This window comes from Xenopus laevis, chromosome 6S (genome assembly GCF_017654675.1).
Source record: "Xenopus laevis strain J_2021 chromosome 6S, Xenopus_laevis_v10.1, whole genome shotgun sequence".
In the NCBI taxonomy this organism is placed as follows: Eukaryota; Metazoa; Chordata; class Amphibia; order Anura; family Pipidae; genus Xenopus; species Xenopus laevis.
Window position 1 is genome coordinate 107,895,485 of NC_054382.1, and position 17,659 is coordinate 107,913,143.

The 17,659-nt window shown below is 33.4% G+C and overlaps 1 long non-coding RNA gene across 1 annotated transcript; it reads left to right on the forward strand.

Moving 5' to 3' along the window:
* The first annotated feature begins 5,211 nt into the window (after positions 1–5,211).
* On the forward strand, positions 5,212–9,294 carry LOC121395169. The gene is made up of 2 exons (XR_005962311.1): positions 5,212–6,546; positions 7,144–9,294. It is a non-coding gene; the product is annotated as an uncharacterized LOC121395169 (long non-coding RNA).
* Positions 9,295–17,659: the final 8,365 nt, after the last annotated feature.

Sequence of the window (17,659 nt, forward strand, 5' to 3'; positions counted from 1 at the left end):
GAGATACAATTACAATACTCCAATGTGTGCTGACCAGCAACAATGAACTACAGAACCAAAATTCTTTTTTCTCCAAAATTGAAGACAGCATTCCTTACAACTGCATTCTGCGTCACTCCTTTTCTCCATAACTTCCTCTTCAGAGCAAGGCCTTCTGGGAGCTGCAGTCACTTCAGTCAAATTATTATCTAGTAATTTCCAGTAATTATCTATTTGCCTTACTTAATCCATATGGATAGATGGTTAAAAAGGAATTAAATTGTTTTCACTGCTTAAATACAGCAAATGCTGCTAGAATTTCAAAGTGAAATCCAGCATTATACAGGAAGGATTGTGCACTTAGCATGCAGTGTAAAATAGTAGTATAAGCCATGGCCAATTTGTTACCACTAGCCATTTAAACTACATTCCCTCAGAGCCAGAGTAGTTGGGACTAATAGCAAGCTGAGTTTAATGCCATTGTATAAAAATATAGTGCATAAAGCATATAAAGCCTTGCTTCTTGTAAATGTCATAAAATAAACGTTCTCAGTAATATGTGCCATTGGGTAATGCTAAATACAAAATTGCCTTTTAAGAAATAAGGGCTGCCCTCTGGGGTTTTACAATTCTTAGGGGCAGATGTATTAAGGGTCGAATATCGAGGGTTAATTAACCCTCGATATTCGACTGGGGAATGAAAATCCTTCGACTTCGAATATAGAAGTCGAAGGATTTTGCGCAAATACTTCGATCGAACGATTGAAGGAATAATCGTTTGATCGAACGAACGATTAAATCCTTCGAATTGAACGATTCTAAGGATTTTAATCCAAAAATCGAAGGATTATCCTTCAACCAAAAAAAGTTAGCCAAGCCTATGGGGACCTTCCCCATAGGCTAACATTGACTTCGGTAGCTTTTAGGTGGCGAACTAGGGGGTCGAAGTTTTTTCTTAAAGAGACAGTATTTCGACTATCGAATAGTCGGAAGTCGTAGTCGAAGGTCGAAGTAGCCCATTCGATGGTCGAAGTAGCCATAAAAACACTTTCGAAATTCGAAGTATTTTTTCTTCTATTCCTTCACTCGAACTTAATGAATGGGCCCCTTAATGCACACAAACCAAACAAACCATACATGTTAGGTTACATAAGCTAAATAATGGATAGAGTTCTTTTTTGTACTCCCTTTTTAATGTTAAAGTTAGAGCTGCAGTATTTCTGGTCAGGTGATCTCTGAGGCAGCACAGAGAATATCATAAAATGGGGGATCATGGAAAAGGACGATATTTATTCAAATATATTCAGTTTGGAAAGATTCTTTAATATGCCTCTCAATATAATGTAAATAATCTGTTTAAGTATTTGTTTTGGAGGTTTGTTTTCTTTCAGCTGTTGTTTAAGGGCCCCAACGGTGCCAGCTATTGTTCAATTGTCTGCATTAAGTACCTATTTATTCCAGTCCAGTTCCTGTGTAATAAATCTGTGATCACTTTCTATTTGTGTTTACTGGATATGTTTGGGGTTTTACCACAGTTATGCGCCTTGGTAACTATTGGTTTTCAATGGAGATTAACAATGGAGATTATAACATTTTTTTGTTGGTTAACAAACTGTTCTCCAGAGAATGCCATGGAATTATGTGTAAGAAGAAATCTCAAATATGGGGTCATCTGTAAATATGGAGGAAGAGGAAACTGTGATGTGAGGATATTATTGGATATCAGTATTTATTTATATCATTGCTTGCCTAATCTTAAATGATTGGAATGACCTCATAAAGCATGTATTATCAAAATACTACATGGCAACCAGTTGAATATTGACATTTGAAACACAATTGGAAGACATACATAGTGTACTAAAGTCAATGAACAATGTTAAATAACCATGGGTACGCAAGGATTGCTGACCTTAGTCCTAATAGTTCCCTAACAACACAAGTATTCACAATGTACTGATGTCTCGCCAGAACAATTTAATGTAATTTGCACTGGTGGATATGCATGACATATACGCTGATTATTCCATTTGTGTAAGTGTCATGAAACCATGTACTATTGGGGATCCATGATGAATGAATGTTACAAACACTTATGTATTAAGCACAAGCTTTTACCATTCACACTAAGGTAATTTTTAATTAGATTCCAACTAGTCCTTCAGCTCTTTCTCTGGAATATAATAAACATATTAAGCTTGTCATCTCTACAAGGTTTTTTTTCTTAATCACCATTCTTTATTTTCCACAGTTTCACTAAAAATCATAAACTTCATTAATATTTTAAAAAGAAAAACCAAATGTATAATATTTATTAGGCCAAAAATGTGAAAAAGCATCTCAAAGCTGGAGAGGTAATGTAGAAGTCAATGGGAGCTGTCCTAGGCAAAATGTAAACTATTTATTCAATTCAAGTGTTTCACATTTTTTTGAGCTTTTCAAACCATTAAATATGATTAATAAAATATGAATTTGAACAAAAATTTAAATATGCATTCATATTTTGCCACAGTTTTATATGATGACCTTTTTTATTATTTTAATAAATAAGGTAACATTTTCGGTTTTAAAAATTGCGAGGTTATTAGAAGAATATTTTTTTTTAAATCACACAAAAATTCATTATGATAAATAGGCCTTCAACCCCCATATGTAATAAAAGGCAGTAAGTTTGCCCAGTAGCAGTAATCCAAAGCAATCAATAAGACCTAGTTTAAAGGTGACCAGTAAATTCTACCTGCTGATTGGTTACCATGGGTTACTGCTCCTCGGCAAACTAGTGAGGTCATTTATTAACAATGGAGTTTTGATTTCTTCCATGAATCTCTAAAAATTTGTGGTCTTCTCATTTTTTATGAAGCTCTAAAAATTAGAGATTTATTAAATAGTGATAAACTAAAATTTTTTCACAGTTTTGCATAAAAAAAATTGACTTCCAAAGACTTCAATGCATTATGGCGAATTTTAGGCTAAGCAAAACTGTTCAAGATTCACCCATCATTACTATTAATTGGAAAAATCACAAAAACCTCTAACACAAAACTTTGCCAGGTAAAAGTTGTTGAGGTCCTATAGAAGTAAATGGAAGATGTGTTGATCCTATCCTACAATTTTACCAGTTCATATATTTTCTGTATTTTTGTGTTTTAGCTAGCTGAAAAAAAAAAATAGTAATACAAGCTAGCACACTATTGATTTTATGCTTGGGATAGCAGGAGCTTTTCCTTTCTCTATAAAACGTACTGTATATGCTTAAAACTTGCAGTTAATACACTTGATTTACTAGTAATTAGTGTTCCATCAGAATGATGAGCATAAGACAATGTACCAGGTTGGTGCCTTGAACATTTCTGTTCTTCAGCTCATTTGTTTGATAATGAAACTGCTATATGGTTGCTGGGCTTAAAGGAACAGTAACACCAAAACATTTAAGTGTTTTAAAGTAATGAAAATATCATGTACTGTTGCCCTGCACTGGTAAAACTGATCTGTTTGCTTCAGAAACACTACTAGTTCATATAAACAAGCTGCTGGGGAGCAATGGCGGAAATTGAAAAATGGCTATATGGCACAAGATAACTAATGGATAAAAGATAACACCATTAGACAGACAGAGCTTATTTGTTATCTGATGTGTAACCTGAGCCTTTTCTCCTTTGAATGGCTGCCCACACGGCTACACAGCAGCTTATTTATATAAACTATAGTAGTGTTTCTTAAGCAAACACATCAGTTTTACCAGTGCAGGGCAACACTGCATTATATTTTCATTACTTTAAAACACTTTTATTTTTTGACGTTACTGTTCCTTTAAATACATTGACCTCTAGCCTCTGATTTTGTTGAATAAAAACACCTACTGTATTGTAAAATAATAATGATTATGTAAATAGAATAATCAAACCTTTTACCTAACAACCTCCTGGTTGCTAGTTCACTGAGGGAATCAACAAGATAGTTTAAGGTCCAGGTTGGAGAGAGGGGAGGGTAGAAAGATGCAAAGTGACAAAATGCAAGAACTTCCCCTTTAACTGTAATATCACCAGGCCAGCCTGCACACGTTTTGGAACTGGCGTAAACTTGTTATCGAACATGAAGTTTATTTACCATGAGTATGCTGTGTAATGATTTATTCGTTGTGGGAACCTTTCAGTATGCAATAAAGACTAACAAATGAAACTGACTAATAATGCTCATCATTCTGATTGCCCTCCTCTGAAATTAATAGTGCATGCAAAGAGGAAAATGTTTTAAAGATCAAGAATTAACAATGCACCCCCTTTTTAAAAAAAAAAAAAAAAAGTGTTTATTATTTATACAATAAATAATGAGACAAGATAGGAAATGATACTTCACAAATTCCTCAGCAACATAAATATATATATATATATATATATCAATATATTTTTTCACGAACTAGTAAAGCCCAATATCTTAAGAATATTTTACCCTATTTATTTAATGTATTATGCATAGTTCCTGATAGAAAAGATAACATATTAGCATGAGATAATTGTGCTTCATGTTTTCTGATGAGACAGGGGAATCTGTAATTGGAAAATGCACTCTTCTATTTACACAGCTCATTCATTTAAAATAATATGCTTGCCACTAGGTGGCTATTTCTGATCAGCTCATTTTACCATTTTAATTACATTTTTAATATCCCTGGCTGTATAAACAAAGATAAATTACAGCCCTTGTTCAATCGGGCTGCTTGCTCAGGCACAATCTGTAATAATATCAGCTTTTGTTTGTGCCGTTTCTAATTAGATTCTGAAATCTAGGCTCCGGCAATCAATAATTTTAATTTCAGAATCGCCTTTTGATCTTACATTTTATGTTTGTTTGCTGCAAATGATCAGCAGAACAAAGCTGATAATTTATTCAGAAAGCAAAAAAAAAATTCTCTGCAGAGCTGGAGGAGCTTTCTCAAACATCAAGAGAAGCCTGCAGACTTAGTTTGACACAGGTCTAATTAGCATGCAGATATGTGTCGCCTCATTCGCAATTCAAATTGCTTTTTTATAATGTACCTTAAATTGTGCTACTCAAACATTGTATTTGATTTCCAGAGCCCCCCTGGGCATGCCATAATATCTCCCTTCATCCTTAGTATGAAGCATTTATTGAACCGTCTGTTTCGGCTTTGTTTTTGTGTGTATGTGTTTCTTTTTAAACACCAAACTATTGCAAGGCAAGGATCAGCCTTTGTTTAGAGAAAGCAACCATTTGTTTTCCAGCATTACATATGCCAGAGTAGTATGTTAGCAATTATATGTTAACTTGCATATCTCTGCTCTCACTGTGGCTGCTCTACAGAGGAGTTCATTCTAGTGCCACTCATATAAGAAGGGGGAGGATGTCTACTCAGCATGCATTAATATGCGGCACATAGCAACGTGTCTGAATGCCAGTCTTCAATTCTTCATTACACAAAATGGCTGGATTGCAGTGATTGTTTTCGTCTGCATACACACACTCTCAAGGCATTTTCTGTTCCAGCCTAGGCTTATCAGTGTAGTGGCTTGTGTGAGCAGTTGGTTGTGGCATGCACAAGGGGATTCCTGCCAAACATCAAGGCCTTTTTTTATGCCATAGATCAACAAGTGGCAAAATCAATGGTATACAGTTATTCAGCAGTGCAATTCATTTCACTGGCTTTGGCTGGTAGCCAGATCCGCCATCTGTCTTTCGCTCTGTCTTCTCTCTCGCTTGAATTTGTCCTACATTTTGTTATGATATGTGCTTGCCATCTTTATCGTGCGACAGAGGTAAATACCAGCCTCCCATATCTGCCGTGGGGGTTTTTTGTGCATTTGGTGGCACTCTGGATACTTCATTTCTGTGCCATTGGGCAAAAAAGAGAAGCCAAGAGAAAATGCTATAGCCTACATGTATTCTCTTGCTACTGCCTGAGCTTTCCTCTTCTTTTTTTTTTGTTTAAAGCATTAAGATGGATCTGTCTCACATGGGAACATTTCCGGCTTCATTAGAGTATCTTCGTTTTCTTTATTAGAGACTGGCACCATACGCCACTGCACAGCTCATGGAATGCCTGCTGTTGGATACTTGCAAATCTCTGCCACCAAGCAACCTCTTGCAATGGAAATAGGGTGACTTCACCAGGATCTTATGTGTGCTTGCTGTCTGAAGCTGCAGAAAAGTGAATAATCAATTAAGTATTGATTTCTTGTACGATTTGGTAAATTTCAAAGGCAAGACAAAGAGGATGGCTTAAAGGAAAGCACTGCAGGGACTTGGCGTAAATTAAACAACTAACAGCAGTGAAGAATAAAATAACACCTCAACTGAATATTTCCTTGGAAGAATTAGTACCAGCTATTGGAAGACAATGGTGGATTTAATCAAAGCAGCAAGCGACCGAGCATTTTAACTATGAGACTGGAAAAGGAGTTAATTATACCCACCTCTTTTAATGGAGCTAATTTGACTGAATGGATGCAAATGTGCTTTATTTATGGATGACAAAACAAGCCTTCCAGCATCGAAGTCGGAATTATCACATATGTTTAGCTTCAAATCCTTCTTTTTTTAAATGAACAGGTATTTATACATGAACAGGAGCTTAAGATGAATATTATTTAGCTACAGACTGCTTTATTAGATATATGCGTTCAATGAATGATCTTTTAACAGAATGCTATGCAGGATATTTTATAGGATGTTATAGCTAACAATAAATGTGTGTATTGTGACTGTTGTCTTCTTTCAGTGTTCAGCTTATTAAGAGCAATTTTGTGGGTTTATTTTTTTCCAGCATTTTTAAGCAGAGGGTTACATGAAAGAATGAAAATTAGAAGGTCATTTTGCTGTATTTATATATAATCTACCTAGAGAGCTGAATGAATAGTGTCTTGCAACCGATGAGGTCTGTAATTATAAAAGAATGTTGAAATGTGGAAAGAAATAGGACACTTTCTGGATGATGGGCACAATTTTGGATAATAATTGAACAGGGTTGCTCTGACTGTAATTATATAGTCCTGGCTAGTTAACTCCTTCTTAATTTAATCCTGTTTATTACAGTAGGAAAATGCTACAATGTTGATGCTGTCCTTAACATAAAGTTATACTGTGCAAATGTTTTAGAGCTAAACTTAGATTTATTTTCCTATGTCTTCTATTTTACTTTTTCCCCAGCCTGATCTCCAAGCCATATTCCAAAAGCATATCACGAGAAACACTGTACATAAAGCCGAAACACAAAGACGTTGTGCAAATAATGAATCCTCATTTGCATCAGCATTTGCATTCAGATTTGCTAGGCTTTAAACTTGGCAGATCAAGCAGAATATTAAACATTGAGTCCAATAAGAAATTGAAAGTATCTGGTTTATGTGGCTATGTGGTAATGGGAGATAAAGTCCTATAGATGCAATATGCACTGGAAAGGGACATGGCACTGATTCTTTCTTCATAGACATGTCAATCTGGACAGCAGGGTCAGAATGAGACAAGGATACACTTGTGAGGATTTTATCTGAAGAAATACTGATGTGTGACTAAGCAATATCTCTGCTGTCTAGGAATAGGGGGGAACTATTCTCTTGTTCCAGGAAGAGTACTCTAAAGGCAGTTCGTTTTTTAGCATTAAAGACACACACACACACATATATATATTCTTGCTTGTATATAATTTAAATATTTACATATTCCCTAATTCACTTGAAAACAAATATTTCAAACCATCTAATGATTATAAGTACATCTCAAATGCTGTAATAAATTGTGGTGCATTGTATAAACATGTTGTTTAAACTGATGAAAACAAAAACTGCAAGTTGTACTTTGAGTATCAGTAGGTACTTCTTTCAGAAAAAGCTTGAGATCTTATTGTCATTAAAAAAAAAACTTGTTTAGCCTGTATTTCAATGTTTCTCTTGTATGAGATTTAATTTATTAGATACTAGCATTGATACTAGAATGAAATTGTTTTCATGTTAAACCACCTAAGTTATCATGAAATGATTTTATTTTACCAAAGTGTTGAAACCTTGGGCCTATTGTTTTATTCTTTCACAATGAAATGATAAAGTCATATATTATTCATGTATTATTTCAGCTGTTGACTTTAGATTAGTTTGGTTTAGTTTAATAGAAATTTTGCCTACATAATTCTGTACCATTAAACATCAAACATTATCGCACATTATCATATATATATTCATTTATAAATGACTTTATACTATTCATTGCTTTCACACATCTTGTAATAAATTTGTATTTGTCATAATGTCAATTTTTATTCATTTAAAATGCATCTTATTTAACAGCGGTAATACTGAGTTCTCTTTGCTGCTGTAAATGTGGAGAATGCACATCAATTGTTTCAAGTTATGGGAACGTAATTCAATTTACATTATGAAAAGTAGTTAATATTACATTTGGGAGAAATGGAAACTTCCAAGCTTACCAAGAGGTATTTCACAATTGGAGGTGTCCAAACATTTGGGGTTTAATGTGACTAAGAAATTATGCATATTTAAACTTCTTCTTAATTGTATTGTGTGTTAAGATAAGCTCTCTAACAACTTCAGTTTTTACTAGGCTGCATGCTTTGGAGCTAAACTGAAGTCTTTTTGAAGTTGAAAAACTTGGAGGCAATATATCAACAATGTAATATAATCAATAAGGAGTGTGTATAAAATGTATTGCATTTCATGATCTAGGTCTGATCTTTTGTTTGTAAAACTCTGCTTGAGTATATTTATAATCTTTTACAAGTCAATTATAACTATTATTTTTGTATGTGTGACTATGTAGATACATTATCTTGTATGTGAAATGCTTTGGGCCTGAGGTCTTCTGGATCCCCAGAAATTCTGCTAAAAATCATTCAAATATTAAATAAACTCAACAGGATTGTTTTGCAACCTGTATACTGTATGACCCCCAGATGATGCTCCCCTGTGAGTCGAATAAGGAGGAATACTGTAAATCTTTATTGTGTTACCATATGAACTGACCTGGCGTGAGTACTGAAGACGGCTCAAGAGATGGAGCCGAAACGTTGAAAATAAATTTTTATTAAGCTTTTTATGGATATATATTTTACATTACCCAGTAAATTTCTTGTCTATTGGGGTGCACTTAATACACTAAGCACATTTATAAAAATGTATAAGTAAAAGACACTGACTGTTGTTAGAAGGGCCTAAGTGTGATTAATATTCTCCAGGTGTTTGGCATGTTTTGTCATTGTAATGTTCTAACGAAGCCAGCATGCATTCATATGTATATGAAATCCATTGGAGTATGCAGAGCAAGTTAATAAATAACTAAACTACTGTATGCAGATGTGTTGGGATTTCTGCTCCTTCTTCCCAAGTGAATTAAGCAGAAGCAATATGCATAAGCAAAATGACCAAGAAGCAGTTAATTATATCATTAGTCCCCCATCTGCTGTACAGAATCATTGTCTTGTTAAACGAATCAGTTGTCATCCTCAAGTTATTGGTTTCGTATGATTCCCAGCCACCAGGTACATTTGCCATTAAAAGCTCACAAATAATAAAGCTTGCCAGCTGCAGTAAGAGATGAGATTTCCATTTTTACATAAAGAAATAATGAACTGTATAATATTCTAATATATCCCATTGAAGAAGTCTAGCATGACCAGATGTCAGTAATGAGTAATTTTCATTAAAGACCAAGTAACACCAGAAAAGAAATTGTCCTTGATTATAGGAATACAAACTTGTATGACACTTTCTGCATCATCATTATGCACCACAAAACATTTGTTCGCCCCCCCTCATTTAATTAGACTCTACCGTAACTAAAGGTTTAGTTGAACACAGGCATTAGTGTGCAGCAGACACCTGCAATGTAATAATGTATACAAATATGCTAAAAACAGGATTTTTGCTTTAAAAAAAATATATAGCTCTTAAAAAAAATTAACTGCTTTGTTATTTCAAATAAATACATGTTATATTTAAGTGTGCCGTGATTATAATGCTGAAGAGTGAACTTTAATGGAAAGCAGTCCTCCCAGCTGATTTCTTTTTTACCTCAAGGGGGTTATTTATCAACATCCATATTTTTTTTCTGTAATTATTTAATTAATTTTTACTCTAAAAATCATGAATGTGGATAATGTTTTGTAAAAATGACTTTTTGAAATGTATTAAACACAAAACAAAAAGATTATGTAGAAGTCAATGCAAGATGTCCTGGCTACATTTTTAACTATTGATTTAATCTCTCACTTTTCTCTCTTTTTTTTTTTTTTGCTTGTAAACTCACTATAAAGAGTGAGTTTAAAGTGGTCATATCATGCCATTTATATAGCCCCAGTTTGCCCAATTTATAGGGATACTGTCATTAGAAAAGTCTGAAATTTCTTGGGGCAGATTTATCAAGGGTCGAATTTTTTTCAAGTAAAGAAATTCAAAAGTCAAAGTAATTTTTTGGATACTTCGACCATTGAATAGAATACTACGACTTCGAATTTGATTCAAAGTAAAATCATTTGAATATTCGACCATTCAATAATCGAAGTACTGTCTCTTTAAAAAATCTTTGATTTCAGTTAGCCTATAGAGACCTTCTAGAGCATTTTTCTAAGTTTTTGGAAGTCAAAGTAAAATCATTCAATCGATCGATGAAATCCTTCGAATCCTTCGTTTCGAAGGATTTAATCGTTTGATCAAATGATTTTACTTCGCCCGCAGGATACCCAAATTCGCAGAAAAAAACTTTGACTTCGATATTCGAAGTCAAAGTATTTCAATTCAATGGTCGAATTTCGAAGTATTTTTAATTTCGAAATTCGACCCTTGATAAAGCTGCCCCCTTGTATCATGTAGTACCATATTAGGATTTTTTATTTATTTATTTCTCTTTTAAAGAAATACCTTTGCAGATGCGTATAACGCAAATAACAGCAGTCCCGTCTTGCTATATAGCGAGTTTTCTATGTATTAAGCACAAAAAGATCATGTAGAAGTCAATGGGTGCTGTCCTGGCCAAGTTATAAATATTGATTAAATCTGAGTTTCTCTCTCTGTTTGTTTTTGTTTGTAAACTCACTAAAAAGAATGAGAAAATGACAAATTTGAGGTATTTATGTTTTTTTCCACAATTTTTTTCTTGTGAGTTTTTTGTATTTGTATTTTTTTACTAAATAAGGTAAAATTCACGTTTTCTAAATTGTTAGGTTACTCGAAGTTGAAAAAAATCTGAAACTATACAAGTCCAAATTTTGATAAATTGTCTTTTTAAAACAATAAATAGCAATATCAAAATTAAACTGTCTCTCTTATAAAAATAGTAAAGCATTCTCCCATATCAATTATCTGATTTAGAGACCTCTGTGTAAATACCAGGCATTATTGCAATGTAGTGTTACACAGATTATTATTGATGTAAGGTAAATATTCATGCCAATTACCTTTAAGGACACCCTCCATAAACTCAGGTGTGATAATTAGCAGAGGATTCATTATACTCCAGAGGATCTCTTTTAGCTAATGAAGTTCACTGAAGGCCAAGTCATTATATTGTCCAAACATCAGTGTGGGGGTGGCTTGTGATACCAATTAGTATTTTGTTATACAGGCAAGCTACTGCAACCTATGTTTTAACAAAGTCAGCAAATTATGATCACTCCTCATATTTGCTATAGGTTAGAAATGAATATAAACAATAGTTTGAACATCTACATCACACATTTCCACAAATTGCACTGAAACAATATAATTATATTACAGAATCACAGAGGGTTATGTACCTTATTTTTCACTTAGATGACATAATTAACACTGAATTAGGCAACAAGTACATTGACTTATAGATACTTATAAGATACTTTTAATGGATATTTACCAAATGAAAGATTTTCTATGGCTATTTTCTTAAAAAAAAGCCAATCACCGGTGGATACAAAGTAAATAGTATAAAGTATGCAAAGTAAGACCTGCTATCTCCATTACAATGTCAGAAGTAATAAAGCACTTTTTGTGCCATTGATCTGAATCTTAAATGGTCATATCATGCCATTTATATAACCCTAGTTTGCCCAGTTTATAGGGATGCTTTCAATAAAAAAAAATGTATTTACATCTCTTTTGGAGAAATACCTTTCCTAGAGCTGGAGCAACCTCTCCAGTTGTCATTATTCTTTACCCTGTTCGTTTCACATATGTACTTTCCCATTTGGAAATAATAGTTGATGTTTGAATTATAAATATTCTTGTTCTTTAATTTTCTAGAAAAAGAGAGATAAAACGACAACAATGTATTTCTTTTTTAATGTAAAAGCTAAAAATATTTAGTGGCCAAGATATTTTATTTTGTGCTGAAAAAAAAAATAGGGGCCATTTAGCAAAATTAAAGTTTGTGTAATGTTTTTTTCTACATCAAATAAATTTTAAAAAACTTGAATGTTATGTCATTTATTTAAAAAAGCCTAATATAAAACATGGAAATACCTTAAATTTGTTTAAAAACTTTAATTGAATAGATAGTTTTTGCCTAAGACAGATCCCGTTGACTTCTACCTCACAAACCTTTGGATACTGAAGTTTTACATATAAATTTTATATACAGTGTATGTATATATATATATATATCAATATAGATACCCTCTTTTTTGATTCTTTGATTTTCTACTATTGTTCCCTGTATTTGAGATCCAGATCAGCGATGAGAGAACATTTTCGCTAGGTTATACCCATAACCTACAATGGGTGAAAAAAATTGTGTCAGAAAAAAAATGTATTTGGCAAATTTTCCACAGTTCCACAAATTTTTGACAAAACGGGTCAGATTCCCCCATCACTAATCCAGATAATGATCTGGGCCACTGGCCAATACTGAATAAATATCAAAAAATGCATGATTTTAAAACCAATATTCATTTTCATGATTTTTAGTGGAAATAATGTTGATATTGTTAATAGCCCCCTAAGTGTAATAATAGTCCATTGAAATTAGAAATACAAATTTTCTTTCCTAGCTTTTTTATTCTGCATATAAAGTTAATCATATTTGTTATCTGCAAAGGTAAACAGCCTTGCAAATGAAAAAAAAATAGATGCTCAAAAAGGTGAGAACTGTACTTTTGATTAGTTATCAGACACACTACAGAATTGTATATAGTTTAATTCACACATATTATGTACAAATCAGCAATATTCCCAGGTATACTGATTACATGGTTTAATAAATGGATTTTTAACAAAAAAAAATAATTTTGTTTTGTTTCTCAAGAACGTTTTCCTAGTGTCTGTTGGTAAATCTTGATTACAATAAAATACGTATGTTAAAAAGCTTAGACAACTCAAGAAATTATTCACCGAAACAAGTCCAATCTCAGTGATAATGGAATATTTATCTTGCAAAGACGCATTAAAACATATCAGAAAAAGTCTCTGTCATATTTAATTGTACTAATATTACCCATTTGTCTAAAAAAATCATCTGGTTTGTGCAGATCATTGTAAACACTGGAATGATATCTCAATAACTGAATCTTCAGACAGTGAATAATTTCAATTTGTCCAAAGTTTTTAAACCAAAAGGAACACTGTCATCTGTCAGCAGCAGTGATTTTTTTTTCTATAAACGTGAAGTTTCAGACTGGGGCAAAGTAATTAAAAGTATAAAGTATATTATATGCATGAGGTATGAAAATATTTATTGTGGAAAATATTTGTTAAAAAAAGATTTTTTTGCTGGGAAATGCTGTTGCTTATACGATATTTAAATTTGGAGATACAACTAATTGAAATAGTGGGTCTTCAATTAATTTTATATAAATCTACCAACTGCTATTATGTTCATTGCTAAAAACGGAATCATGAAGGCTTATTTATAAGAGGTCGGATTTTAGTGGTTTTACATGTTTTGGAAACCTTAACTCAGAAACTGTAAAACCACAAATGTAATTAATTTTATTTAAAGATCCAAATATAAAGAATGTGAAAAAAAATGTTGAATGATGCATTAAAAATACGAAAACCTCTAAGACCTCTAAAAGTCCGAACTGATTTAAACCGGTCCAATAGGATCAGCGCAGCTTCCATTGACTTTTATAGTACTTTGACAACTTTTGCTTGGTGAAGTTTTGTATTAGAGGTTTTCATGTTTTTTACAGTTAATAATAGTGATGGGTAAATCTGACCCGTTTTGCTTTGCCTAAAATTTGTGAAATGGTGAAAATTGGTCTATGGGCATAAAAAATTTTTTGTTGCCCCAACCTTTGCTTTGTAAAGTTTTGCCTTAGAGGTTTTTGTGGTTTTTACATTTAATAAATCTCAAATTTTTAGAGCTTTTTAGAAATATAGGAAAACCACATATTTTCTGAGATTCGTGGAAAAAAATAAATGTGATTTTTAGTAATTGGGCCCCTTAGATTTGTAGACCTTTATGCCACAGATAAAATAACTTCAATTTGAAAGGAAATAACTTTTTTTGTAATCACTCTATTACTGGCGTGAAGAGAAGAACAGACCAACATTAAGGGGCACATTTACTATGGGTCGAATATGCTACTCGAGGGTTTATAATTAACCCTCAATATTCGACCATCGAAGTTAAATCCTTCGACTTCGAATATCGAAGTCGAAGTATTTACCGCAATTCTTTTGATCAAACGATTCAAAGGATTTTAATCCATCGATCGAACGATTTTCCTTCGATCATAAATTGCTAGGAAAGCCTATGGGGACCTTCCCCATAGGCTAACATTAGTGCTCAGTATGTTTTAGGTGGTGAAGTAGATGGTCGAAGTTTTTTTTTAAAGAGACAGTACTATCGAATGGTCGAATAGTCGAATGATTTTTAGTTCGAATCGTTCGATTCGAAGCCGAAGTCATAGTCAAAGGTCGAAGTAGCCAATTCTATGGTCGAAGTATTTTTCATTCTAATCCTTCACTCGAGCTAAGTAAATGTGCCCCCAATACTGTATGTTCTCACATATGGGGGCATGTTTATCAACGGTCAAATTTCGAATTTGAAAAACTTTGAAATTCAAAAAGACCAACTGAAATTAAGTTGAAGTTAAGTTAGTTTTTTTGGGGGGTGAACAGTTTCCGATCGAATAGGTCTGTATTCAGCCAAATTCAAATCGTACGAACTGAAGTAATATTGCATTCGAATCAAAGTTTTTCCGCAAAAAAAAGTCCACCAATTGACTCTAAATAGGTTCTAGGAGGTCCCCCATAGGCTAAAACAGCAATTAAGCAGGTTTTAGATGACATGATAAATTTCGATATTCAATTTTTTTTCTAATTCGAATTGAATGAATAATTTGGACTATTCCCAAGTCAAAGTACACAAAAAATAACTTGAAATTAGAATTTTTTGAATTAGAAAATTCACCTCGACCTTTGATAAATCTGCTCCATAATGCAATATTTTGTTTTGAATAACAGAATGAAATATATAGGAAATCATGTAGCTATGTTGATCTTTACACATGATTAAATGTTGTAGTTATTTGCAAAAGGCTATTCTAGTACTTACAGGGCTGCAAATTTTTAGTTGGATTTTGTTCTTCTTTAAGGCATCTTTGGCATATATTTATCTGCCCCAGCTTTACCATTGTGGTAGAGTGCCCACAGAATTTTGGTTTCTCCCCAGTGATCGAGGTAAGCTCCAGGAGAAGGGTTACACAGAAAAGGTTTTTTTCAGTTTAAAGGCTTTGGTAGCCAGGAACTCTAATCCCCAGATCCAATTTGGTTATTGGAGCTCACCTTCCATATGAAGGCTGTCTTGTGGAAAGGGTATTTAAAGTTAATTAGAATGTTGCAGAGGGTCTCTCAGCAGGGCACAGCAGGTAGGAGACCTGGCTGTGTGAGGAATTCCCAGAGGAGAGGTTACTGTGATTGCGACTCTGACCAAGAATCTGGTTGGGAAAGAGAGGAAAGCCAGGAGGCTGAACACTTTTGGGAAAAGGAGTACTGTGAAGTACAGGGGTGAAACCAAACTTGCCCTCCAGGGGCCAGTTTAGCAAGGGACCTCTTCAAATGCGCGAAGGTAGCGCCCAGTGGGCATGGTTTATTTTTATGATTTATGTTTTCTATGCTGAAATGGTCACCCCTGGACTAGAAGATACTGCTTAACTGTGAAAGGCGAAATGTCTGATGAGGCATACTGAGACTATTATATTGGAAAATTTGGGAAAATAAACCTGTGTTTTCTCTGAAAGAGCTGTGGTGTCACTGTCTTACTGCTCCTTTTCCTATGAATGCCTGCTTACCATTTGCTAATTCCCCCAAAATTACATGAACAGGCAGCCAGCTTGTCATACTATCTTTGTAGAAGGGTAGCAGTTTCTGGTCATATTTATTCTCCATATTTTGCCATATTTTATCTTCAAGGAAAATTCTTGTAAATTCTATTACTTTTATGCCTTACAAGAGGCATGGTGTTCTTTAAATAATGCACTATGAAGAGCATTTGGTCAATAAAATATATTCTCAGCAATCTGTTTCTACAGACCATAATTCTAAAAGCATTCCAGGTATGACTTATTTAATAATGCTGTAGTTCTTGCTGTACAACTATAAAGGTTATAGAATAGTTTGGAAAAACAGAACCAGTGAATGGGGAGTTTTGACTGTAAATGCACATTCCACACATGATGTTCATGCATTAATGTTTACAATCACTCACTAGTATTTCCTTTGTACATTGGCAAAATAATTTCTGATGAGTCAGCTTATTACAGGTATATTGTACTAGTCTTGAAATTCAGGAACAGAATGTACCACCTGCCATATACTGGATGTCATAAATACAGAGTCATTATAAGATAACTTATTTTAAATTCAAACTTGCTTCAAAATGTTAATTACCAGGTGTGCTCCTAATTAAAACCAATGCTTCTTATGCTACTTATCTTCTTAAACTAGAAATATGCTAAATCATCATGAATTCCATAGAAACAAATGAAGAAAGTATCTCAACTTTCACAGTTCTGCATAATATTTTTAGGTACAGAAAGTATATAAATGAGTGGTCACAGGAAACATTAGTAAAAAAAAAAAAAATCCCTACAGTACATAGAGATTTACTGATCTGCACCCACTAGTTAAAATAAATACATTATTTGATAGTGTCAAATTCTTTTGAACTCATGAAAAAAAGTGGAAAGAAAAACAACATAAAACAAAGAATGATGTGAAGTTGTAACAGTTCAGAATCCACTCCTGGATCACTGAGCTGCAAGACTGAGACACTAGCGATACGAACTTTGTGGAGGTTATTTATCAAAATCCAAATGTATTACACAATTTGTGGAAAGGCTCTCAGACCAAATGCTCAAAGACCTTTACCCCCTATTTATCATTACATTTTCCCAAATAATTCTTGAGCAGAAAATGTCTCAATAAGATTGTAAAAAAAATCTGAATCCACAACTTTTTCAGATTTTTCCAGAAATCCAGTGCAAAGTCAGGATATCTTTGGGACATTTGCCATTGACTTCTAGATGAACTCAGCAGGTCTGAGTTGGAGTACTTTTTTATTCTGACTTTTAACACCATTGAGGTTTAATAAATCAAGAAAAATTCAAGTTTTTTTTCTATGAAAAAATTGGGGTTTTCCCCTTTAGAAGTCCAACCAGAAGAAAAATCTGACTTTGATAAATAACCCTTTAAACTTTAAACTTAAATTTTGGAAAAACTATAAAAACAATTGGAAAGCA